The sequence below is a fragment of the Balaenoptera physalus genome, assembly GCF_965194825.1.
Source record: "Balaenoptera physalus genome assembly, chromosome: 20".
NCBI lineage: Eukaryota > Metazoa > Chordata > Mammalia > Artiodactyla > Balaenopteridae > Balaenoptera > Balaenoptera physalus.
Window position 1 is genome coordinate 34999969 of NC_138901.1, and position 26445 is coordinate 35026413.

At 36.2% G+C, this 26445-nt stretch overlaps 1 long non-coding RNA gene and 1 pseudogene across 2 annotated transcripts in view; one reads left to right on the forward strand and one right to left on the reverse strand.

Moving 5' to 3' along the window:
* LOC309650638 overlaps nt 1-26445 on the reverse strand; it is a 102481-nt gene that overhangs the window by 29889 nt on the left and 46147 nt on the right. The window lies entirely within an intron of this gene.
* Nucleotides 1283-25376, forward strand: LOC309650213 (large ribosomal subunit protein uL3 pseudogene; annotated as a pseudogene). The gene has a single exon. The product of its transcript is annotated as a large ribosomal subunit protein uL3 pseudogene (transcript).

Genomic DNA, 26445 nt, shown 5'->3' on the forward strand with positions numbered 1-26445 from the left:
CATATATGTGATTACTAGGATAAAACATATATTCAAGTTGTTATTGATTGAAATGTTGAGTAGTAGACATTTTTCATTTTCCCTTCCAGAATCGCTTTTCTCTGCTCTACCTCCATGCTCTGTGCCATGGCCCACTACTCTGTACAGAAGGTATCAACAGGCATGCTCTCCCTCTGCATCCAGCTGCATTGAGCTAATGGGAGGCACTGACAGAAGATGGAATGGTGAAAGTAATATTAAGCCATTTGTTCCCCATTTGCCTTTCTCCTGCTTACCATGTATTGGATGTGTCCCTCTAAGTAGTGGAATCTGTAGGCATGCCTCCTGGATCCTCTTTACTGAAATAGTGTCTCCATCCCCTGGTTGTTATATTGGTTGCTAACATCTGCCCCTTGTCTGCAGAATTGGCCTTGACAAAATGGGAGTAACCTTACCAAGGAAATTATGCCTGTGCCCCCAGGGGCAGCCAAAAGGCAATCACTGACTTAAGTGGAATTAAAAACTTTCCCCCGCCTTCCCTCAGGTGGAATCAACTCTGTGGGGTAATTAGTATTCCAGAGCTCCCTGCAGGATCAGATTGAAGATTCTCTCCAGCTGAAGCCACACAGTTGCTTAGCTTTTATCTTCCTTGTTCTTTTCTTCTTTGCACATTCACCTTTCTCTTAAGACCACTCTCTCAATAAATTGATTGCCCAAGAATCCCTGTCTCAGGCGTGGCTAAGGAATTTGACCCAATGCCATTAATACCAGGACAAATCTTAAAGAGTAGATCCTAAAGATGAGTTTGGATCTCTTGTAATGAGAACCCCATTACTGGTGATAGGTGAGGTATTGATGGGCTGTGGCATGCTGTAGTTGTGCAATTTTTAAGATTTCATCTCTGGTGGAAAGAGACTGGAAAAGGTGGAGGGAATGCACTATCCAGGGAATGTCTCTTACATCTGAGGAGTATAGAGAAACGAATATAAGGACTATGGTACTGGACGTGTGCTGTTAAGTATTATTGATTCATTTAAAGTGCAAATGACAAGCTCAAATCTAGTAATCACCAATATAAAGCACACTGTGAAGTTCAGAAGGTCTCTTTGGCTTCATTATAGAGATCCCCATCTCTTGTAGTTGGTGGATAATCAGGGCTAAAGATTAGGCACAAGACGTCATTATAAGAATGACAGAACCTCAGAGAAGGCTGAACTTTCAGCCTCAGTAAGCCTCTTATGCTAAAGTCAGATCCTGGAGAGGGAAGGGTTAGGGTATTGAAACAGGGTGTGTAGATACACTTAAATTTGAATCCCCTGATTACTCTGATAATGCTGTGTCTGCAGAAGTGAGCCACTCCTCACCCCCTGCCCCCTTTTCTTCAGTTGTACCATATGTTTTTATTTTAATTGAAGTGTAGTTGACTTACTTAAAGTTTCAGGTGTACAATATAGTAATTCAAAAATTTTATATATTATATACCATATGAAGTTATATTATTGACTACATTCCTTGTGCTGCACATTACATCCTTGTAACATTTATTTTGTAACTGGTAGTTTGTACCTCTAAATCCCTTTCACCTATTTCACCCTTCCCTCAACCCTTCTCCCCTCTGGTAACCACTTGTTTGTTCTCTGTATCTGTGAGTCTGTTTCTGTTTTGTTATATTTGTTCAGTTTTTGTTTGTTTGTATTTTAGATTCCACATATAAGTGTAAAACATAGGGTGTTTGTCTTTCTCCATGTGACTTATTTCACTAAGTGTAATACCCTCCAGGTCCATTCATGTTGTCACCAATGGCACGATTTCATTCCTTTATATGGCAGAGTAATATTGCAATAGATTTACACATATGTACTACGTATATATGTTCTCTATATATGTATGTGTACATACACACACACACACACACACACACACCACATCTTCTCTATAGATTCATCTGTTGATGAACTTAGATTGCTTCTATGTATTGGCTAATGTAAATAGTGCTGCTATGAACATCGGGGTGCATATATCTTTTCAAATTGTCTTCAGATAAATACTCAGGAGTGGAATTCCTGAATCATATGGTAGTTCAATTTTTTAATTTTTTGAGGAAACTCCATACTGTGTTCCATAGTGGCTGCACCAATTCACATTCCCAGCAACAGTGTACTAGGGTTCCTTTTTCTCCACATCCTCACCAGCACTTGTTATTTCTTGTCTTTTTGGTAATAGACATTCTAATAGGTGTGAGGTGATATCTCATTGTAGCTTTCATTTGCATTTCTCTGATGATTAGTGATGTTGAGCACCATGTCATGTGTCTGTTGGCCATCATATGTCTTCTTTGGAAAAATGCCTATTCAAGTCCTCTGCCCACATTTTATTTGGATTTTTTTTTTTTTTGATATTGAGTTGTATGAGTTTTTATATATTTTGGATATTAAGCCCTTATGAGATATATCACTGGCAAGTATCTTCTCCCATTTAGCAGGTTACCTTTTCATTTGCTGATGGTTTCTTTGCTGTACAAAAGCTTTTTAGTTTGATTAGGTTCCATTTGTTTATTTTTACTCTTGTTTCCCTTGCCTGAGGAGACAGATTCAAAAAAGTATTGTTAAGACTACCAAAGAGCACACTGCCTATATTTTCTTCTAAGAGTTTCATGGTTTCAGGTCTTACATTTAAAGACTTTAATCCATTTTGAGTTCATTTTTTTATGGTATGAGAAAACATTCTAGTTTCATTCTTTTGCACGTAGCTGTCCAATTTTCCCAACACCACTTATTGAGGAAACTGTCTTTTCCCCATTGTATATTCTTGCCTTCTTTGCATAGATTAATTGACCATATGTGTGTGGGTTTATTTCTGGGATCTCTTTTCTATTGCATTGAACATGTCTGTTACGTGTACCAGTACCATATTGTAGCTTTGTAATATAGTCTGAAGTCAGGGAGTGTGATACCTCCAGCTTTGTTCCTTTTTTCCTCAAGATTACTTTGGCTATTCAGGGTCTTTTGTGTTTCCATGCAAATTTTAGGATTATTTGTTCTAGTTCTGTGAAAAATGCTGTATTTTGATAGGGATTGCAATGAATCTGTAGATTGCTTTGAGTAGTATGGACATTTTAACAATATCAATTCTTCTAATCCATAAACATAAGGTATCTTTTCATCTATTTGTATCATCTTCAATTTCCTTCATTGATGTTTTATAGTTTTCAGAGTACAGGTCTTCTACCTCCTTGGTTAAATGTATTCTAAGACATTTTATTCTTTTTGGTTTGATTGTAAATGGGATTTTTTTTTGATTTCTCTTTCAGGTAGTTCATTATTAGTGTATAGAAATGCAACTGATTTCTGTATATTAATTTTATATCTTGTAACTTAACCAAATTTATTTATTAGTTCTAACAGTTTTTTGGTAGTGTCTTTAGGGTTTTCAATATATGTTATTATGTCATCTGCAAATAGTGACAGCTTTATTTTTCCTCCTCCAATTTAGATACATTTTATTTCTTTTTATCATCTTGTGGCTGTGGCTAGGACTTCCAATACTATGTTAAATAGAAGTGGTGAGTGGCATCCTTGTTTTGCTCCTCATCTTAGAGGAAAAGCATTCAGTTTTTTATCACTGAGTATAATGTTAGCTGTGGGTTTGTCATAAATGGCATTTACTGTGTTGTATGTTCCCTCTATACCAACTTTGTTGAGAGTTATTACCATGAATGGATTTAAATTTTGTCAAATGCTTTTTCTGCATCTATTGAAATGATCAGGTGACTTTTATGCTTTGTTTTCGTAATATGGTGTATCACATTGATTTGCAGACATTGACATGCTTGCATCACTGGAATAAATCCCACTTGATCATGATATATGATCCTTTTTATATGTGATTGAATTAGTTTTGCTAATATTTTATTGAGGAGTTTTGCATTTATGTTCATCAGAAATATTGACCTGTAAGTTTCTTTTTTGTAGGATCTTTGGTTTTGACATCAGGGTAATGCTGACCTCATAGAATGAGTTTGGAAGTGTCCCTTTCTCTTCAATTTTTCAGAGTAGTTTGAGAAAGATAAGTATTAACCCTTCTTTAAAAGTTTTGGTAGAATTACCCTGTGAAGCCTGAAATTTTGTTTGTTGGGAGTTGTTTTTGTTTTGTTTTGTTTTTTAATTACTGATTCAATTTCATTACTAGTAATTGGTCTGTTCTATTCCTTTTTGGTTCAGATTTTGGAGATTACATATTTCTAGGAATTTGTCCATTTTTTCTAAGTTGTCCATTTTATTGGTGTCTCTATTTTATTTATTTCCACTCTTGTCTTTACTATTTCCTTCCTTCTGCTGACTTTGAGCTTTGTTTGTTCTTCTTTTTCTAGTTCCTTTAGGTGGAATGTTACATTGTTTATCTGAGATTTTTCTTCCTTTTGAGGTAGGCATGTATCATTATAAACTTCCCTCTTAAAACGGCCTTTGCTATGTCCTGTAGATTTTGCAAAGTTGTATTTCTATTTTCATTCATTTCAAGGCATTTTTTGATTTCCTCTTTGATTTATTTGTTGACCAGTTGATTTTTAGTAGCATGTTGTTTAGTCTCCACTTGTTTGTGTTTTTTCCATTTTACTTCCTGTGATTGATTTCTATTTCATACCGTTATGGTTGGAAAAGAAGCATAATATAATTTCAATCATCTTCTTAAAATTATTGAGGCTTGTTTTGTGACCTTGGATGTGTTCTATCTTGGAGAAAGTTTCACTTGCACTAGAAAATAATGTGTATTCTGCTGGGTTTTTTGTTTGTTTTTTTGTCTTTAATTAATAATATCTCTTCCCTCTTGCGTCTCCCTCCCTCCCACCCTCCATATCCCACCCCTCTAGGTGGTCACAAAGCTGTTTTTGAACGGAATGTTCTACAGATATCTATTAGGACCATATGCTATAATGTGCCATTTAAGGCCAATGTTTCCTTATTGTGTCTTCTGTATTTTCTGTATCTTTATTGATTTTCCTGTCTGGATGATGTATCCTTAGTTGTAGAAAAGCAGTTCTGTGAGTCTTTTGATCATTTCCAGCAAGAGTTGCTCTATATGTAGTTGTAAGTTTAATGTGTTTGTGGGAAGAAGTAAGCTCAGTGTCTTCCTATTCTGCCATCTTGATCCTGCCTCCCACTGCTTTTTGTTGGAAAATAAAGCCCTTGTCTCTTGCTAAATGATTATACAGAAGCCTTAGATTACACAGGTGCCTTATAGCATAATACTTGCCCTCCTCAGGATGCTATCAAATCTCAGCATTACTTGGGTCTGCTAAAGGATAAGAGTGAATATAAGCACATGAGCTTCAGGACCTGGCTAATATACTGGGAAGAACCAAGATATTCTATCTAGGAATGGATTCTGAGTGTGTTGGATCATGGAGATTAAAACATATAACAGGATAAGGAAGAGTTTGGTAATATGGGACAGGTGTAGCTCTTTTTATTGTACCTTATTTTATTGTACTTTGCAGATATTGCATTTTTCACAAATTGAAGGTTTGTGTCAACCCTGTATTATCAAATGATTGTTAGCATCTTTTAGCAAAAATATTTTTTAACAAAGGTATGTAAATTGGTTTTTTTTTTAGACATAATGCTATTGTACTTAATAGACTACAACATAGTATAAACATAACTTTTATATGCCTGGGAAACAAAAAAAACCATATGACTCACTTTGTTGCAATTTTTGCTTTATTGTGGTGTTCTGGAACAAAACTGGCAACATCTCTGAGGTAGGCCTATATTATGACAGAGAATTTAACATCCCGGCAAGAGCCCCAGGAGGAGATTCTAATATGCTGCTGGAATGGCTTTTGGAAGCTTGGAACAAGTAGAAGTACAGATGCCAGAACTACCAATAGCAGACCATGAAGAAAAAGAGAAAGATCATGAGGCTCAGAAAGTGGGTCTTTTAAAATAAGTCTAGTGTCTAAGACCAAAAAAACAAAACCAAAAAGCATTAGCTAACTACATTTCTCATAAGGGTTCAGAGTACATTCCATTATATTTACAAAGGTGATAAGGAATGTTCTGAGGAGAGAGGTTCCAGCAACATTTAGAGGCCTGGGGTGGCTGGGCTATGTAAGCAGTACTGACAGCAGGAGATACTACCACAAACAGCACCCTCTAATAACAGTGGGTATGACAAAATGTGAAGAAAACAGAGGCCAGGTGACAACACTTAACCATTAGAATCAAGGTGAGCATAATTATAATGGTAAAGATCATTATGGCAGCAGGAAGGCCTAACCTACAGAGATGTATGAAGATGGTTAATAGAACACGGTGTTCTTGGGAGCATGATAGATAAATAGCCAACAAGGACATTTTTTAATATATAGAATACAAAGAAATCAATAATAGTTGTGCAGAAAGCTGAGGTCAGTGGCCCAATAGAAAGCCACAGTCCCCTGCCCAATTTCCAGCCCTGAGCAGTCCTCAGACTCAGGGAAAACTGGTTGAAAACATGGCTGCATTCCAGTGAGAAAAGACTCTACAAAACCATGGTAAGAGCATGCAGTAGTAATTTCCCCCAAAGGACCTATGACTTTTAAGTCAGGTAGCCAAGCCCTGGAGAAGGGGGAAACCAGATCTTTTCAGTGTTGTTGGATATAGGTTCAAGCTGATGCTCCTATAGTTATAATAGAAATGTGTGCATATCAAGTCAGCTGATGAATAGAGCCCTGGCCCATGACTCATTGGCAGAGTCTTCACATCATTTCCTTGACTTGTAGATTCTTGTGTAGTTCTGACTTTCGTATAGTTTTCAAATGTATTATATTCTAAAAATAAGAAAAAGAATGGGGGGTTATACCTAAAATGAAATACAGCAGAAACAAATGAACCTAACTGTATTTCACATACATAACATGACCACACTAAAGGATGCAAAGTAAGGGACCAATCCAAGTCACTGTTACACATAGTATTGGACAAGAGGACATCCTGTGTCTCCTGATATGAAATAGCAAGAAGTATCCGTTCTTTGGTGTTCTGCCAAAAATGTATAACCTAAATCTAACCATGAGAAAACATTAGCTAACCCAAATTGAGGAACATTCTACCAAACAATAATTATTATCTTCAATAATAACAAGGTCATGAAAGACAAAGATAAGTATTGAGCTATTCAGTTAAAGGAGACTATAGACACATGACAAATACATGCCAAGTATGATCTGGATTAAGTTCTAGGCCAGAAAAAAAAATCTTTTTTTATTAAGGACACTAATAACAATTGGTGAAATTTAAATAAGGCCTGCAATAACAGCATTATGTCTTTGTTAATTTCCTGATTTTGACAATTGTACTGTGGTTAGGTTAAATATACTGGAGTACTTAGAGGTAAGGAGACAGTATATGTGAGATTAAGAGAAGAAATTATGGTAAAATATTTAGGTAATCTGGGTGAAGTGTATGCGAGAATTCTTTGTACTAATTTTGCAACTTTTCTGTAAGTCTGAAATTATTTCATAATAAGAACTAAAGATACATGTACAAGTTTTAATTCTTTAAAGGAGTATATTTTTTAATTCACAGCAGCATTTATACTTTAGTATTTTGTTTTCAGTACTTATAATGCTAATGTATCTGATAGTATCATAAGCATACCAAAAACTTAATTCAAATTATCTCTGTATTGAAATGACTTAACATCACAAGGGAAAAGAGTATAGAAAACAAGTAACATAATTTAATTATATTGGCCCTCTTCCTTTAAGCATGTCTGATATAATATATATGCACCAGTAAAACAAACCATGGTTATCCCTGTGGTTTTCATGGCAGTCCCCAGTACATTTTCTGATTTGATTTTGTGTTTAGTTTTGGCTCTTGTCTCTAACTTCCACAGAGGTTTCATTTACTGTTCCTTGGATTTAGTGACATGGTATTTATTCTTCCATTCATTCATCCACTCATTTATCAGCAAATACTTATTGACCGTATAGTAGGTGCCAGACACCTGGAAATAGAGTTTTAAAAGATGGACATAACCTTTTACAGTCTTCAAACTGCCCTGTAAATGACATTAATTTCTCTCTAAAAACACTGGCTTGTAGTCGTCTCTCTTGATTTGTCCCAATTTCAGTATCTTTAGGAGGATATTTTAATTCTTCAGAGCCCAACTTCATCCCTCTGATCCATATCTGAATGAATCATTCCAGTAATCTGCAAAGGGAAGATTTGGATAAGATAAAGCTGGGTGAATATTTCAATGAGATTTCCATCTTCCCAATCTGCCTGACATGCTCCTTGAACAAATTTAAGCAATCAGAGAAAATATGTATGTATGAATGTGTGTCAAAACATGTTAGTAGAAAACAATTTCAAGCTAAAATCTACACAAGATAGTGTATTTTTAAAAATCAAATAGATGTAACACACTAAGGAAATATAAAACAGTAAAAAGTGTTTATTTTTAGCTTCATAATATTGGAAACTAATATTGGTCCTGTCCATAGGTTTCCTTTGGGCAATTAGGGGAATATTTAAGCCATTTAAGTTGAGAGTGTGTGATGAACAAAAAGCGCTGATTTTATTCAAATCAGTTATGTCCACCCCAGGATAGTTTTAACTTATTCCTCTGCCTAACAGAAGAATATTGATACCCAAGCACTAAAACTTTTTTTTTTCCATATTGTATATTTAGTCCAGAAACTTGCCTTATTCCAAAAATATATGATTTTATCTTTTTCATACTAAAGAGTAATAAGGTCCTGCAGATGAATTAAAATAAATAAAACAAAACTTTTGTTTAAAATTCTATAATTGCCAGAGTTGAATGATAGTTGGATTATTGATAAATTCACACAAGCTGTATAAAGCACAGTTATTCCTTTTCCTCCTAAGAATCATAAATTATAAAATTTTGAGTTAATGCTAAAATAATGACAACAAACTTTAATATAATCAGGGGCACCTCATCACTCTATAAAACTGTGAGACCTAGTAGGGCTCATTTATTATATGAAACAACATGCCTGGACGCCCCCCCCCACCACCAATTCCTTGCCATTTGACTCTGAAACTGATATAGCAACAAATTGATGGAATTATCTATCCCTAACCCATATCAAGAGCAAGTTATGTTCTCTGGATCCCTGAGTAAATTACATCTTTGGCTATTCTGATGAAACAAGAAACATGTCCAAAATTCTAGGCAATTGGCATTTGGGGATTTTACCACTGCTGTCTCTGACAAATTCATACAACCCTGCATTTTAGGCAGGATTACTAATGCAAAAAAACACTTGTATTCATCTCACCGGTGTTGAATTCAAATGATTACTGTAGAAAGAAACTCCAGCAACAAATTCACATAGTATTCTCATAGGGTCAAGAAATCAAATAAGGTCACCATGTCCATGAGATTTGGCTCAAACCTCCCATTCTCTTTTTCTTGAATTCCAATATTCTTGTCAAGCTATTCTTTCCCAGAGTTGTAAATTGTTGTGACCATTTCTCATTCTTTCTGATTTTACAAAATTCTTGATCTCTTAACCTTGAGTTACCCTGGATTTCCTCTCTCTCTATTTACACTCCCTTGGGATCTTATACAGTCTCAAAGCTTTAAATAGCATATGCACACCCATGCCCCCAAATTTATATCTCTATCTCATTCCTCTCCCTGAACTCCAGACTTTTATCCAATGCTTACTTGCATCTCCACTTGAATACCTAATAGTTATATTAAAATTAACATAGCCAAGACTCTATTCATAAACTTCTCCCTCAAACCTCCAGCTTTAGCCTCACTCTTCCACATCTCCCCTAGTGATAATTCAAACTGTCAACTTTTTCAGAATTCAAATCTTAGGGTGATGTTGAGTCTTCTCTTTCTCAAACCCTTTATCCAATCTATTCAGAATACATATATGATCTCACTTCAAAATATATTTAAGACAAATACCATAATTGTTGCAGACAATACCATTTATCATAGAAGCAAAAAGAATAAAATACCTAGGAATAAACAAAAAAATGACAGATCTGTACACAAAAACAATAAAACTGATGAAAGAAATTGAAGAAGACACAAATGAAAAGATACCCCATGTTTATAGATTGGAAAAATTAACACTGTTAAAATGTCCATTCTACCCAAATCAATCTACAGATGCAATGTAATCTTTCAAAACATCAATAGCGCTTTTCACGGAAATAGAAAAAAATTCTAAAATTTATATGGGAGCAAATACAGACAGTCCTAGCTTACAGGAGCACAGACGTGCCAGCAGAGACCACCATGCAAACCAGTTCCTGAGTAGAAAAACCTGAACTGTAATTGACAATTTGCTGGAGGCTCAGTGTGGACAAGTCTGAGAGTTAAAACCCCAGAGGGACCCAATCATGAGGGGAGCCCCACAATATTGAGATTTACCTCCAGGAGCTTGACCAGGTGCCACAGAAACATCAGAGAAAAATCCCCTTGTGCTTCCAATAGGGAGAGAAGAAAAGTAACCATTTAAAAATATGCCAGAACACTCTTCTTAACAAGGTCCGACCTCAGGAGAACTAGTTAGCCATACTATAGTTGTAACTATACTAATCTGTTGGCATATTAGCAGAGCCTAACTGACATGGGGCAAGGGAAATACTCAGCTGCAGCTGATTCTAGGCTTTCATGTTGGAGAAGGAAAATACCCAGCTCCAGCCCACTCTAGCCATTCTGTCTCACCTAAGAGGGGGAGAAAAAACCGAGAAACATTGTGAAGTTCACATTCCAAAGGTATAGGGTCACTAAAAGACTGAGACCTAACCATAGGACTATAGAAGGCTTCCCCTCCCCCTACCCCTCACCACAACATTACTGAAGGCCTATTACAGCAATTCATTTGGGCCAGTACATCATGTCTGACTATCAAGAAAAAATTACCAGGCATATCAAACGGCAAAAAACACTATTTGAACAGACAGAACAAACATCATAACCAGACATGGAATTATCAGGCAGGGAATTTAAAACAACTATGATTAATATAGTAAGGGCTCTAATGGATAAAGTAGACTGAATGCAGGAACAGAAGGGCCATATAAGCAGAGAGATGGAAATCTTCAGAAAGAATCAAAAAGAAATGCTAGAGATAAAAAAAAGACACTGTAACAGAAATGGAGAAAAACAAATATCGTATATTAATGCATATATGCGGAATATAGAAAAACGGTACAAATGAACCTATTTGTAGGGTAGGAATAGAAACGCAGATGTAGAGAACGGACGGGTGGACACAGTGGGGGAAGGGGAGGGTGGAATGAACTGGGAGATTAGGATTGACAAAGATACACTACTATGTGTAAAATAGATAGCCAGTAGCAACCTGCAATGTAGCGCAGGGAGATCAGCTCGGTGCTCTGTGTTGACCTGGATGGGTGGGATGGGGGTGGGGTGGGAGGGAGGTCCAAGAAGGAGCAGATATATGTATACATATAGCTGATTCACTTCAATGTACAGCAGAAGCTAACACAATATTATAAAGCAATTATACTCCAATAAAAAAAAAAGAAATGAAGAATACCTTTGGTGGGTTCATTAGTACACTGGATATGGCTGAGGAAAGAATCTCTGAGCTAGAGGCTGTATCAATAGAATCCTCAAAAACCAAAAAGCAGAGCAAAGACATAAAAAAAAAAAAAGAGCAGAATATCCAAGGACGTTGGGACAACCAGAAAAGGTAGTTTTCTACTCAAAATCCTTTGCTAGCATCCCATTTCATTCAGAGTAAAAGCCCAAGTTCTTCCAAGAACCTAAAAACCCTAGTGTACAATCTGGTACCATTATTGCTCTACTTCATCTCACTCCTTCCACTGCAACCACGCTGGTTTTTTGCTGCCCGGAAACACATCCTGTCTAAGGGACCGCAGTTGTTCTCCTCACCTGAAGTAGGGTGGCTCACTCTCATCCTCCTTAAAATCTTCTCTCAAACTTCACCTTCTCTGAGATGCCTCATCTGATTACACAATTTAAAAATTTATCCCCCTCTCTTTTCCATCTCCAATTATCCATACTATTTTATTTCTATTCATAGCATTACCAGATAACTTACTGATTAAGTTAATAAGATAACTTACTTATTGATCAACATGTTTACTTTTTGTCTTTCCACTAGAATATAAGCTCCTCTGAAGGACAGAGATTTTCATTGATTTTATTCACTACTATGTCTCCAGAACTTAGAAAAGTGCTTGACAAATAAATAAATATTTGCTGCAGGAATAAATGAATTTCTTTTTGTGTATGAATCACTCCTCTCATCTCTGAATCAGCCTCCTGGCAATTGCCCTGATGGTATCCCCTTAACATACTCCTGATTCAAAAATGGCCCTGTGTAGCAAATTTTACTAAAAATTTTGTTCAGTGGAGAAAGATTAAATTGCCACCCAGAAAAGAAGACATTCCTGCCCTAAAAGTATCAGCATCCACCCTGCATAGGGCTTCTCCCTTAGCTGCATTTCTCTGTAAGCTCTAATTATGTCATGCAGTTTTTTTCCTCCCTCCCACTCTCACCACCTTACTTTCCATCTTTTCTGCTCCGCTCTCTTGTTGCTCTACCAAGCCCAATATTTCTGTTAACCACTTATGCAGAGTGTTCAATTACCTCTTTTAGTGCTGTCTTTCTTTAGATCATGCTTTCGGTACTATTGTGCTCACAATTTCAAAACCTAGCCAAGGTGTGTTCATAGACAAAGATAGTCCTCTCCTCAAGAGGAATTTTGGTGCAAGCTGTTTAAAATACAAAACCTGTGTTTTGCTGTATAAGTTAAATGTAGTAGCACAAGGAATTCTAGGATGCTTTTAATACCAAACTTCTCTGGAGCACCAAAACGCAGATATGGGTATAACAGCCAAATCTCCCCAGTGAGTCAAGTTGTCACAATTAACTACAGAAAAATCTCTATAGAAGTTAGTGTCCCTCAAATGTAGACACTGTGGCACTGACCTTGAGAGTGATTATGGTGTGATACTAGTATATATCAGCTTTGTGAAGAAAGATTTTTGCTTTTAAAAGAAAATACCAATTTATATAGAAAAGTCACATTTTTAAATTGAATTCAAACAAGTCCATACTATTAAGCAATTAATCCTTTTTAATTAACAATTACTTCTTAACATTTAGGTAAGTCATCTTTAGTACTGACTGACTTTCTCCAGTTTTTAGACCTTGTTTCCTTTGACAACTTGGTATGGCATTTCCTACAATTCTACCTGAGCCAAGGCTCAATCCACAGATTGAGGTATAGAAGCTTTTCTAAAGGTGGAACAGCCACTTGAAATTACAAATTATTTATTATGAAATTTTCACATCATGCATTATCTTATTTGAACCATGATGTGGAATTATTCTCTTCAGGAAAATCAGATCTTTTAACATATACCAAAAAGAATAATGCTTGAGAAAAAAAAAACATAGCTTTTAAAGTTGTATCCAGAAATGATAACAGTAACACACCACCCCAGGGACCTCTGATTCAGATTAAGAATATTGCTTTTGGGCTTCCCTGGTGGCGCAGTGGTTGGGAGTCTGCCTGCCAATGCAGGGGACACGGGTTCGAGCCCTGGTCTGGGAGGATCTCACATGCTGCGGAGCGGCTGGGCCCGTGGGCCGCAGCTGCTGAGCCTGCGCGTCTGGAGCCTGTGCTCCACAACGAGAGGGGCCGCGATGGTGAGAGGCCCGCGCACCGCGGTGAAGAGTGGCCCCCGCTTGCCGCAGCCGGGGGAAGCCCTCGCACAGAGGCGAAGACCCAACACAGCCAAAAAAATAAAATAAATAAATGTCAGGAGCGCTTTAAAAAAAAAAAAAAAAACCTAACCCATGAAGGATTTTAAGTCCTTATTGTTAAAAAAAGAATATTGCTTTTATTGCACTATGAACTATACTTTTTTGCTCAAGCTGAGACATTCAGCAAATAACAATGTTACTGTTAAGTGCACGTTAAAAGGAAACTAGGGTATTTCTTTGTGTAGAAACACCAAAATTGGGAACATACTGTAATCATATTGCATTTCCTAATGGTGCCATAGAGAAATGGACAAAGAACAAAAATAGGTGTAGATAAAACCTTTAGATATACCGTAGAGCTAACTTATATAAAAGGAATTTAATATAGAGACATCTTTATAACAATCAACATTGCCTCAGGAAGATAACACCACAAACTGTTTTATCTTCCATGAGAGAGTACTGTAGAATTTAATAAATGCATTCCAAATTCTTTGCAAGCAAGGCAAAGTAAAAGTTAGTATAATTAATAAATGATGCAATGTTTGGCTAGAGAACTGTGTTCAAATGATAAGGTTGGCTATCTCGTGAATAGGTTAGGTATTTATTATAAAATATAGCTTTTAAATATAGGCTTCTCTGTAAGATCATACTTTCAACTCATTTATGACACAGTTGACCTTAAGAGATCAGTATACCCACTTTCTTATATTCATAAAAGTCCTTATATACATTTTCCTAATTTTGTTTGTATTTGTGATTTTTAAAAATACTTCAGAAAAGATGATATCCTGGTCCACCGTGGCTATAAATTACCTGAATATAGAATCACCTTCAACTTCTCTCTGGAGAGATTTCCTTTGAAACACAGCCCAAGTTTTCCTAGGTTCTGTATCATGCATAGATATCTAATATGACATGAAAGACAGTTATTGGATCCTTTTGGCTACCACAATGAGAATAGTCACCTACCTCCCTATTCCAAGAGATATTGTTTACTATAATTGAATGGAGCATATATAGGTACTGGAATCAGACAAATCAGTATGAATCTACTTCATAACTCTTGAGGTAAGTTTAAAAGTCTATTAACCTTACTGATACACCCTCCTGACGCTATCACTTCCTCCACTGTAAAATGTATAAAATGTCCCCCACTCCTGGTTGCTCTGAGGATTAAATGATAATAACATGCAAAGGGCCCAGCATATAGAAAGTATTAAGTGAATCTTCTTTCCAGTTTCCTTTTCTTGTCCTGAAAAATACACAACACGAAATTAAGTCTAATCCAGCCACACAATTGAAATAAATTTTCTTATAGTAAAACTTATGTTTGGCTTTATTTTCTACCTGAGTACTCCTCAAGTTAAAAAAACAAAGAAATAATTGACTTTTGAAAAAGAAACCAACCAATTGTTTTCAAAGTTTGTACCATCTAGAATGGAGAATGTCACAATTTATTTCCCAAGCATGTAACAAGTGAGGGCATTCCTACTTCTATGATGTTCAAACTTTGTAGCCCAGTCAAGCAATGTAGGAATGTGTTCTTAAATCTGGAAAAGGGCTACATCTTCCTTGGAGCTCAGAGAATCTTAAGATGATAGTTTCAGATAACTTCTTTCTTCAATGTTACCAAAATCAGACAGAAAAGTTTAGAGAAATGGAATGTATTGCTTCTTTATTGTCTTAAAAATCACATATCTGATCAAGCTATACCTTATTCAATCTAAATAAGGCAACTGGTCTCTGTGGATAAGTGAGTAGTGGGGGTCGAAGCTTGCTGTGTTGTGACTATTGCAAAAGGAAAGTATTCCACAGAAATCCTGTTTATAGAAGGAGTACTCAGAGTCCAGTGGATGATGATCCTCAATGCTTTTGTAAAGCCTCTTGTCCTGTGACCAAATGAATGGGAAAAACCAGTGTGTGCTTCGCTCATATGGAAGAATCTTTATTGTCTGTGATAATATGATTAATATATAGTTGAGTTCAACAGCAGTTCAAATAAATATTTCTTCAGCACCAACTATAACCAGCATTATTCTATGCACTCAGGATAGAGAGTTAATGAGCCACAGTCCTTGTCCTTGGGGAGCTGATAGTCTAGTTGAGGAAAGGCTTAAGGCAGAAATGTTGAGTTGTTTCAATTATAGCTACATAATCTGAAGGCTAGTTCCACATTTTAAAAAAGCTTAGTAAATATTTTTATTATTTAAAAAATAAATTTAAGTGAAAAGAGCACCTGAAAAACACATGCCAAATAAGTCTCTATAGGAAGATTATGTTTTTTATCACTTTATCTGAAAATATGTCACAGCAATTTCAAAAGATAATTACTATTTTTAATAGAACCACCATAATACATTATCACATATAAAAATATTAACACATCTCTTAATATATTGCCCAATGGCTACCCAGTGTTCAAATTGCCAATTGTCACATAAATGACATTCTTTTTTTTTTTCATCATTTGTTGTTTAAAATCAGAATCCAAATAAGGTCTGTTCATTTTTATTGGTTGATAAAGCTCTTATGTCTCTTTAGTCTACAGATGTCCCCTCTTCCTCTCTTCTCTCTCCATCCCTTTATCTCTCTAACTTTGTCATTTATTTGTTAAGGAAACCAGGTTGTTCATCTTAAGTGTCCCATATTCTGGGTCTTGTTTGATACTTCTTTATGGCACCGAGGTGGTGTTCTACCAGAGTCTCTGTATTCCCTGTAAATTGGATCTAGAGTTTCATCAAATCCAAGTTTTAGTTGTTCATGGAATTATTTTTGGCAAGGGTATTGCATAGACAGTGCTGTGTCCCTTCATCAGAAGGTATACACATCTGATTGTTTCTCTTTTTGTGGTAGCAGCAGCCATTGCTAATAGATGTCTCAATCCATTCATCCATTAGGGCTGTGAAATGGTGATATTCTAGTACCATCATCTCTTCTTCTTTTATTAGCTAGAATACTTCCATAAAGATAAAAATCTCATCTACCATTTGGTTTCCAGTGGAAGAGTACATATAAAAAGTCAGGAAAAGAGCTTGATACTTTAACTTTATTTGGCAATTTTAAAATAAGTGATATCACTCTTAACCAATTTCACTTCTCTTTTTAATATCATTATGATCTCATGGGTTTTAATATATTTGATGTCTTTTATCCATTAGGTTTACTATGCTTATTAATGTGCAATTTGTCCCATTCTTGACCAGTGGAAGCTTCCCTAGTTCTCTTAAAATCTTTTTAATACAATCATAGCGTCTGTGATAGTCTTCTTGCATTCTGGTCATTACAAAATAATCCAGGGTTTTTTTTGTACATTTTGTGTGCCAGACTTCTAATGAGCCTTAGTTCCTTTTTAGTGGGAAATGATATTTAGAGACCACAGCACGTGTACTAAGGTTGCTCATTTCTACTGAGTTGATAATTGACCTTTTCAGTGTACAGAGTGAAGAAATATGTTTTTCTCCATAAGCATAAAATACAACCAGAATACATATCCATATTGATATTTCTAAATCAGTTTCAGAACCTAATCTCTTTCATCAAATATACATTTCCCATTTCTGCTGAGAAATTCAAATTTTCAATATTACTGGAAATCAGGGAATCCAGACCTATTTTACTTTTGTAAACAATACTTTACAATGCGTAGTTTCTTAGTGTAATTTTAGTGGAACAGAATTTGCATGGCTCCAAATTCTACTATGATTAATAAAAATAACAATGAATACACTGAGCTTTTACTATGTAATATTATTTAAACTTTATAATAACCCCACACAAAGGTATTATTCTCAGTTTATAGGTGAAAAAATTTAAAGCTCAGAGATGTTGTTAAGTAATTTACAGAAGGTGACACTATTATAAATGGGCATCTCAATCACTGATTTGTCTGACACTAAAACCCACAGAGTTAACCAATTATTAATGATTATGCTATGGTGCCTGTTTAATTAATAACATTCTCCTTCTGTTGTAATTATCAACTGATCCAAGCCTATTAGCAAGAACCCTGGTGGCATTTAGAGAAAGTAAATGATTAAGGTCTCATAGCCTATTATTTCACACATGCTACTTAATTATATATGCATGTGTGTGTAACAAGCAGGGCATACCTTGGGAAAGTCAATAAATTTTAGCTTGTGGTATCACATGAGTTGTTTGACCATAGGCTCTTCTTGATGATCTGATATGCTCTTGAGAGGAAATTTGTAATGCTCTCCTAGGCAGCAGTTTTAAGGTCAATTAACAGATTTATAAACCTTATTTTTACATCTTTTGTTAAAAGACTAGCTGAATTTTGTACTTCCAGGCATTGTTCAAATATTGGAATGCAGCAGTTTTAATTGGCTTTAAAGTTTTAGGAGAGACACAATAATATTCATTTTCAATTGATTTTGAAATGATAAATGTTCAGAGTATAGAGTACTGTACTTGAATTATAACAGTGAGCAATTAAATTGGGTAAATGTTATTTGTTCCCCCTGCTACACACTGCAAAGATGGGTACATAAATAGAGGTTCTGAGTCTTCCCCTTTCACTAGCTTCAGGAAAAATGGTGCAATCCCTTCAAACTAATCAGAAGGGGTTGGTTGTGATCACATCTCCAAAAGTGAAATTTTTTGCTCCTAAGGCAATAAGAGGTCTGTCCATACGTCTTCCTAAAGCCTCCATTGATGAGACTACATGAGGACTTCCCTGCCACTAAGGGAACAAGTTCCCAGGAGTGGACTGCTTATAGCACCTGCCTCCAGCATTCCTTATGAACAAATACCTGCACCAGTTTAGGAGATTTAGGGTGGAAATCATAAATGTGGTGTGAGTGCAACTATTGGATACATTCCTATGCCTTGAGTAATACTATTTTATGTGAGTTAAAGAAAACATAATAATGGTCAATGACTATAGAAGTAGAACTTCCTGCCATAGTTTTCAGCAAGTGTGCACAAAAAATAACAGATTTATATTTTTATTATGAGGACAAATCAACGAAGGCTACTGCTATGTCCATGTGCTACTCCGTAGTAGAATTCCACTAAGGAGGTAAAATGCACTGCTGGATCAATTTTGTCCTGTTATATTTTAAAAACAACAAATATGTATTTGCATGCATTGGGGATTAGGAGGGAAGGATCAGTTTAAAAAGGAACATTCAAATGCTAATATTATCCAAACTTTGTTGTTTAGATATTCTGCCATACTGACTCCTTATACCAGCTTATTAAGACAATTACTAGAATTCTCCACTTTATAGATAATAACATCAATCTTAATAAAAGCTAGAAATGTGTCACACTTTCAGCATGCAATATCTCACTTAAGCCTCACAAAAATTCCTATAAGGATAACATTATTATAATCTCCAATTTACAGATGAAAAATTGAGATCCCAAAAGATTAGATTAATTGGTCAAATTAAAACAGCTAGTAAAGATTACTGCTGGGAACTTAATAAGCCATCTTGACTCTTAAAAGCCCATGCATTACTTGACCTTCAAGCAAATGTGAATACAAGGGCTCAGAGAAGGTAAGTCAATTCTAGATAATTTTGAATATAAAATCAAAAGCTCTCTTTTCACTGTAGCATGCAATTCCATAGATAGCACAAAATAAACCTATGATAACTTCATTTACATTACCAATTACATATTTTACATTTACAGCACACTCTGTAATAAATATTAATTAATATAGCACCAAGCAATGACATAAAAACTAAAGAAAGGCAAAATAAAATTCAAATTTAATGGAATTAAGCAGGTGATGTTTTCAGCAGAAAGGGAATTTTTACCCAGAAAGAAAGAAGGAAGTGAAAATGAGAAAAGGGCATTCTAGGTAATTTTTTTTTCATGTCACATTTGGGAGCATTAGAGAAGCTGTCCTAAAATGAAGAGATGGGAGCTATTTCAGGTATTACAGTAATGTTTCTTCATAGACTCTTCAATGGATCTTGAAGAAATTGAAAACTGTCTTAGAGAAGATCTTATTTATCAGAATTAATAAACCCCCCATAGGTAGCTTTACCTTATTTAACTTAAAATGTCCCTAAGTGACAGGAGAATTCTTTAAGATCTTGTAACACATGTAAGCAATATATTCTTCTAAGAAGAGGTAAGGTTGTGCCATTCTTATTGCCTTTAAGGAAAATAAAAATAAAAAATAAAATCTGTACAAAGTTAAATTGAAGTTAATTTACTCCAATGAAGTCTTCAAATTTCACCTGGAAATAGAAACGTTAAATTTTATAAAGTGCTTTCTATATTAATGATATTTCAAATTATGAATTGGGGCACAGGAGTCTGCAGGCAGAGCGTGCTCAGATAAAGGACACTATTTGGACCTTTACTTGTTTACATTCCTCATTCTGTACATTCTCACATTCTGACTAATTTTAATGTCAACCACACTTTCTCCCACTTATAATCCATTTCTTGCTAAAAACACTTTTCTTCTGTCTATGGCTTTGTATCTCCTTAGATCTACTCAAATTATCTCGGAGAGACAGCAGTGAGTGGTCCTGAAGAGAGATCTTAGTTCCCTGCCCAGAAATTGAACTGGGGTAACCTGGATGAAAACCAGGAATCCTAGCTGCTAGACCACCAGGGGCTAGAGGTTAGAAGCAAAATGGCCCTGGCTGTTTTCCCCATTTGAAAGCAAGAATGTTTCAAGGAGGTAAAAACTGTAAAAACAGGTACAATGTTTATTGTTAGAGACACAGCACAAAGTATGGGAGAGCACGCAGAGAAAAAGTTTATTTTTTTAAGTCAGAAGCTAGGCAGAAATACACACTGGGAGAGTAGTGCGGCCATCCTGAATGAGGAGCGCAGTAAGGAGGTGATTTAAAGCACTTATATAGGACAGTCCTTCCGGGTCTTTGTTTACCTTTGGCCAATTATCTTGTTTCTTTTTCCACACCTGACTGGTCCCAGGACTCTCCCCAACATGCGTGCACAACTTTTCGCTAAGATGGATCCCATTTCAGAGGCCTGTGGGTGCATATCCACACTGATTATGGGGTGGTGGCCCCCTCCCTTTTTGACCCCCAAGGAACCTTCTTGTGTATGTGCAGACTCAGAAGTTTCCCTTGACCTCAGGAGTGGTCATCTTATCTCTTTACTTCAGCAGAGCTCAGCTTCTGCCACTAGTTTTGTCCTTGGAGTGTCCAGGTGAGAACAAAGCTTAAATTTTACTCCACTTGACAAACACCAGCTGTCCAGCACAGGGGTCCTTCTATCTCCTACCTCAAAATTGCCAGTTTCTCGTGGTTTAACCTTCCAGTCCTCCCATCCTGAACTGTAGTTTCCTATATAGCTTCTCTAGAGGCAGTAGACTTCTGTTCTTGCTATTTCCCCAGCTTGGTTCTTCATATTTTCTTGACTTTACTGAACCAATTGTATTGAGAGATTACCAAAGAAATGGAAGCAATGGTCTGTGTCTGTATTGGGTGATGATACAGGAAATGCTGAGTTGGGCTTGGCTGCAGAGAATTTTATGCTAATAAGCAGAAAGTAACAGAGAAAAGAAGTTTTTGGCAGAAGTTGAGGTAATATCTTGATCCAAAAGGATCATCCTAAAGGCCTAGGAAGAGAGCGATAATCATTATACAAAGCCAAGTGATGAAAATCAGAACACCAGATTAAAGCAAGAATATTAATTCTGTTCATCCATTCATTCCACTTACCATGTGCCAGACACTGTTCAGGGAATCTTGCAGATCATTTTTAGAATTCTGCCTATCACACCTCAGTACCTTAATAATATCCAGCAGCTTGAAGGCACTCTGAACTAGATCCTGTGTCCCCTTAACTAAAAATCTCATAATGTCTTCCCATTGACACATGGTATAGTTTATGGACAAATGATTCAAAATAAAGAATGGAAAGTAGAACCTGAAAAAAATTCTTACCAAAAGAAAATGACTTTTTAATGACTGCTCAGAGCTGTGGCTCTTTAGAGAGGCTGGTCACAGTTGTGGTTTAAGTGCAGAAGATGCTGTATGAGGCTTCTTGCAAGCTGAACAACACTGAAAATCTTTATGTAGAAGCATTTTGTAAATAAATGCTATACAAATGAAAGATATTAACATGCAGAACCAGCCAATTTTCTTGTGTCTTCTAATTTTTCTTATCTTTCCCTATTGATAGCATTTATTGTTCACTCTATGATGAATATATGTCACAATGTGGCAGCTTAGAAAGCCGTTAGAATTCTGACAGTCATAGGGCAAGCTTTCATTCTAGTTTGTATGTCATTCTCTGAATCTCTGATACAAATAGAATTTTAAAATTCAGGACCACATTTGTTTTTATTTATTTATTTTATTTTTTCAAATGTTAACAGGATATTCCTTCTAACAGCCTTGCCAAATTATTCTCTCAAGCTCCAGATTGCATTCTCAATATTGAATTCATGGAGTTATGGTTTTCTACTCCTCTTCCTGTTTAAGAGATTTAGCCTTGTCAACCTTTCCATTAAGTGGCAACTCAAGGGTCAGAAGGTAGAGAGTGAGCCTTCTCAGCAAGGCTTAATAATAAGGATAGGAAAATTAAGACTCTTTCAACCTTGGCAAAAGTAAAAAAAGGAATTATCTCATAAATTTAATTGGCATATGCAATCAGTGTAAGTTATTCTAAACAAAATATCCCCTCCACATTTACAATAGGGATTTTCGCAGGAAATACTTATAACAGTTTATCTTACTCGGTTGACATAAGCCCAGTCTTACAGTAGACATCCAGGAGTTTTAAAATTTTGATATTTTATCATTGTGTGAGAACTGACTCTGGGTTGGACAGATGTTCTGTAATACTTCCAGGAGACAAAAAATCTTATTTGAATCTTCAACTACAGTTTTTAGTATATTAACCTGCCTCTCTCCACATTTTTTACAATCTATGATTTGTTTATCAGTTTTATTTTATGTATATCTTGAGCTTTACCAAATTCGCTTAGAGATAAGCATGAAAAGTTTTATAAATAAATAATATAGTAATTCTTAGACTTTGCATAAATTTATCATGCATGAACTGAAAAGCAGATGTAGGGGGAAAACTTCTCAAAACGTAATCCATAGTAAATTCTAACAAACAAAAATATTTCTTAGGAATTTTTATTAGAAAATCTTGCATACATTTACCATGTTTGAGTCTACCTTTCCAGGGTTCATTCTTATACATGTTAATTTTAGTGTACACTTTATTCTTAAAGAATGAATCTTGTCTCATAACTGAAGAAAGAAGGAATTATCATGAAGGTTAGTGTCTAAGAAAATGTTTCATAACCAAAGAAAATATTTCAGTACATTAGATATTTATAGGAAATGAATAGTCAAAAGAATAAAAAGCATAAAATTATTTATTTAAAAGAAAACATGTTTTAAGTGTTCTTTAAGTGTTAGTCAATCACAATCTGGTGTTATCTACAGTCACTGGACTTTGTTTGGAGGTAAGGGTTACATTCACTGTTAACGGATTTGTTCATATATATTTTATTTCTTTATCAACAAAAATTTCCCATAAATAGGTTAAAACGCTTGTTTATGTGAATATTTTCCAAAGTTCTAAGAAAATTCTTAACTTGAAAATTTTTTATTTAGATAATTCATTGTTAATTATTCTTGCCAACTTAGTCAATGTATCCCCTGATCAATGAATCAGCGTTAATCCCTTAACATTATTTTCTATTCTATGTTCTTAGTGCCTCTTCTCTGATTTCACAACTACTTATCAAAACAAACAGCTTATCCTGTTTCACTGCTCTCAACATCTTTCATAATTGCCCTGTGATGTTTAAAGTTGCAGATAATTCACATATGAAATATACTGTCTTTAATGTATCCCATTTCCTCAAATTCTCTGCTTTCAATGAAACGTGAAATCTAATTTAAAGCAAAGTTCAAAATACGATCTGTATAGCATCCATGCCAGTATTTTCACTTTGAAGATTTATGGCATGCTACAGCCTAGCTTTTTTAACAGGAATGAAAAAAGTAAACATCAAAAAGAGGGGATTCTAGCTCAAAGTAAGTTGAGAACTCATAAGAAATCACTTGTCAGCTTTAAATTAATCCATTCATTCCAGTCTTGACTAATTGCTTTTCAGAATAGTGAATTTCAAGGTACAATTTCATGGCCACTATCATTATTCTTGGAAAACAATGGAAATGCGAATGATATTATGACCAAAGACAGATACACAATTCCATTTCCAAAATGGCAGATTCTGGAAAGTAATGTGCTATTTTTAATAAATTTGAGAACTGATTGTTAAAGTAATGGGCAATGACCATGTAGGATAAAAAGTGAGGATAATTGAGAATCAACATGAGTTCCCTGGGAGGAAATTAATCCAAAGTAACATAATGTTGCTCTACCGGCAGCATCCTATGGCAGGATGTCTCCCTGGAAGTTCTCCCCTCCCAGGCATGGGTCCCTGGGCTTCCTGCCTCAGAAGCTCACAGCAGCTGGCACCACGGGAAGGTGAAGAGCTTCCCCAAGGATGACTCTTCCAAGCCTGTACACCTCACAGCCTTCCTCGGCTACAAGACTGGCATGACACACATGGTGAGGGAGGTCGATAGGCCAGGGTGCAAGGTGAAGAAGAAGGAAGTTGTGGAGGCTGTGACCATTGTGGAGCCGCTGCCCGTGGTGACTGTGGGCATTGAGGGCTATGTGGAAACACCTCGAGGCCTCCAGACCTTTAAGACCATCTTTGCTGAGCATTTCAGCAATGAATGCAAAAGGCACTTCTATAAAAACTGGCATAAATGTAAGATGAAGGCCTTTACCAAATACTGCAAGAAGTGGTAGGACATAATGGCAAGAAGCAGCTGGAGAGGGACTTCAGCAGCATGAAGTACTACCAGGTCATCTGTGTCATTGCCCACACCCAGAGGTGCCTGCTCCCTATAAACCAGAAGAAGGTCCACCTCATGGAGATCCAGGTGAACAGAGGCACTGTGGCCGAAAAACTGGACTGGGCTGACGAGAGGCTATAGTGACAGGTCCCTATGATTCAAGTGTTTGGGCAGGATGAGATGATTGCTGTCATTGGGGTGACCAAGGGCAAAGGCTACATAAGGGTCACCAGCCATTGGCACACCAAGAAGCTGCCCCATAAGACCCACCGAGGGCTGCATAAAGTTGCCTGTATTAGGGCATGACATCCTGCCCGGGTGGCCTTCTCTCTGGCTCAGGCTTGACAGAAAGGCTACCATCACTGCATCGAGATCAACAAGAAGATCCACAAGATTGGCCAGGGCTACCTCATCAAGGACCGCAAACTGATCAAGAAAAATGTCTCTACTGATTACGATCTGTCTGACAAGAGCATCAAACCTCTGTGTGGCCTTGTCCACTGTGGTGAAGTGACCAATGGCTTTGTCATGCTCAAAGGCTGCGTGGTAGGAAACAAGAAGCAAGTGCTCACCCTGCGTGAGTCCTTGCTGGTGCAGACCCAATTGTGGGCCTTGAAGAAGACTGACCTCAAGTTTATTGACACCACCTCCAAATTTGGCCATGGTTGCTTCCAGACTGTGGAGGAGAAGAAAGTATTCATGGGACCCCTCAAGAAGGACAGAATTGCAAAGGAAGAAGGGGCCTAATGTCAGAACAGATTGCACAGCTGGTAGAATCTCAATAAAATTATTTTCCAGTGGTGGGGGGGGAAGTTACATAATGTTCTTTCTCTGATAAATTTTTAATGTTACTGATCAGCAAATCACTGCCAAGATGATGTATTAATTTCAACAAAGAAAAGTATCACATAATACCCTTGGAAATAAAGTAATAAATATTAACTTTAATAACACTCTTATTAATTAATTAATTAATTTTGGCTGTGTTGGGCCCCAGTTGCAGCACGTGGGATCTTTCACTCTTTTTAAATTTATTTATTTATTTATTTTGGCTGCGTTGGGTCCCAGTTGCGGCACGTGGGATCTTTCATTGTGGTGGGCAGGCTCTTTGTTGTAGCATGTGGGCTTCTCTCTAATTGTGGCACTAGGGCTCCAGAGTGCATGGGCTCAGTAGTTGGAGTGCATGGGCTTAGTACCCCCACAGCATGTGGGATCTTAGTTCCTTGACCAGGGATTGAACCCATGTCCTCTGCATTGGAAGGTGGATTCTTAACCACTGGACCACCAGGGAAGTCCCCCAGTAATATTACTCTTAAGAGGATTACTTAAGTATTGATTAATGGCTATAGATCATGCTGAATAAAGCCTCAATTACAGCACTGTAGTTTTCTGACTCTATTTGGTACCACTTAATCATTGACTGGATGAGAAAAATAATTTTCAAATCAGATAGTAATTTTTAATATCAGTTAGATATCTAAAGCTGCAAAGATTTGTTAGAGTGATGTTCTCAAACAGCTAAAGTCCCTCCAACCAAAATCAACAAGATAATGATTAAAGATATATAAAAATAATCTAAGAAATCTTACACAGCCCATTATGCAAAATCTGGTTTCATAGCAGGTCCTATGAAAAAAATATCTGGAGGATTGATTTATTCACAATTTTTATTTTCATTCACTCATTTAATAAATATTTATCACCATGTCCTATTCTGGGTACTGGAAATATAATAGTGAATCAGAAAAATAAAGACTTTTTTCTTCTAGAGCTTACATTTTAATAGGTTGTAGCATAAGATTAACAAATAAATAAACAAGATAATTTCAAATAGAAATAAGATTCAAACTATTTTGACTAGAAGTAGTG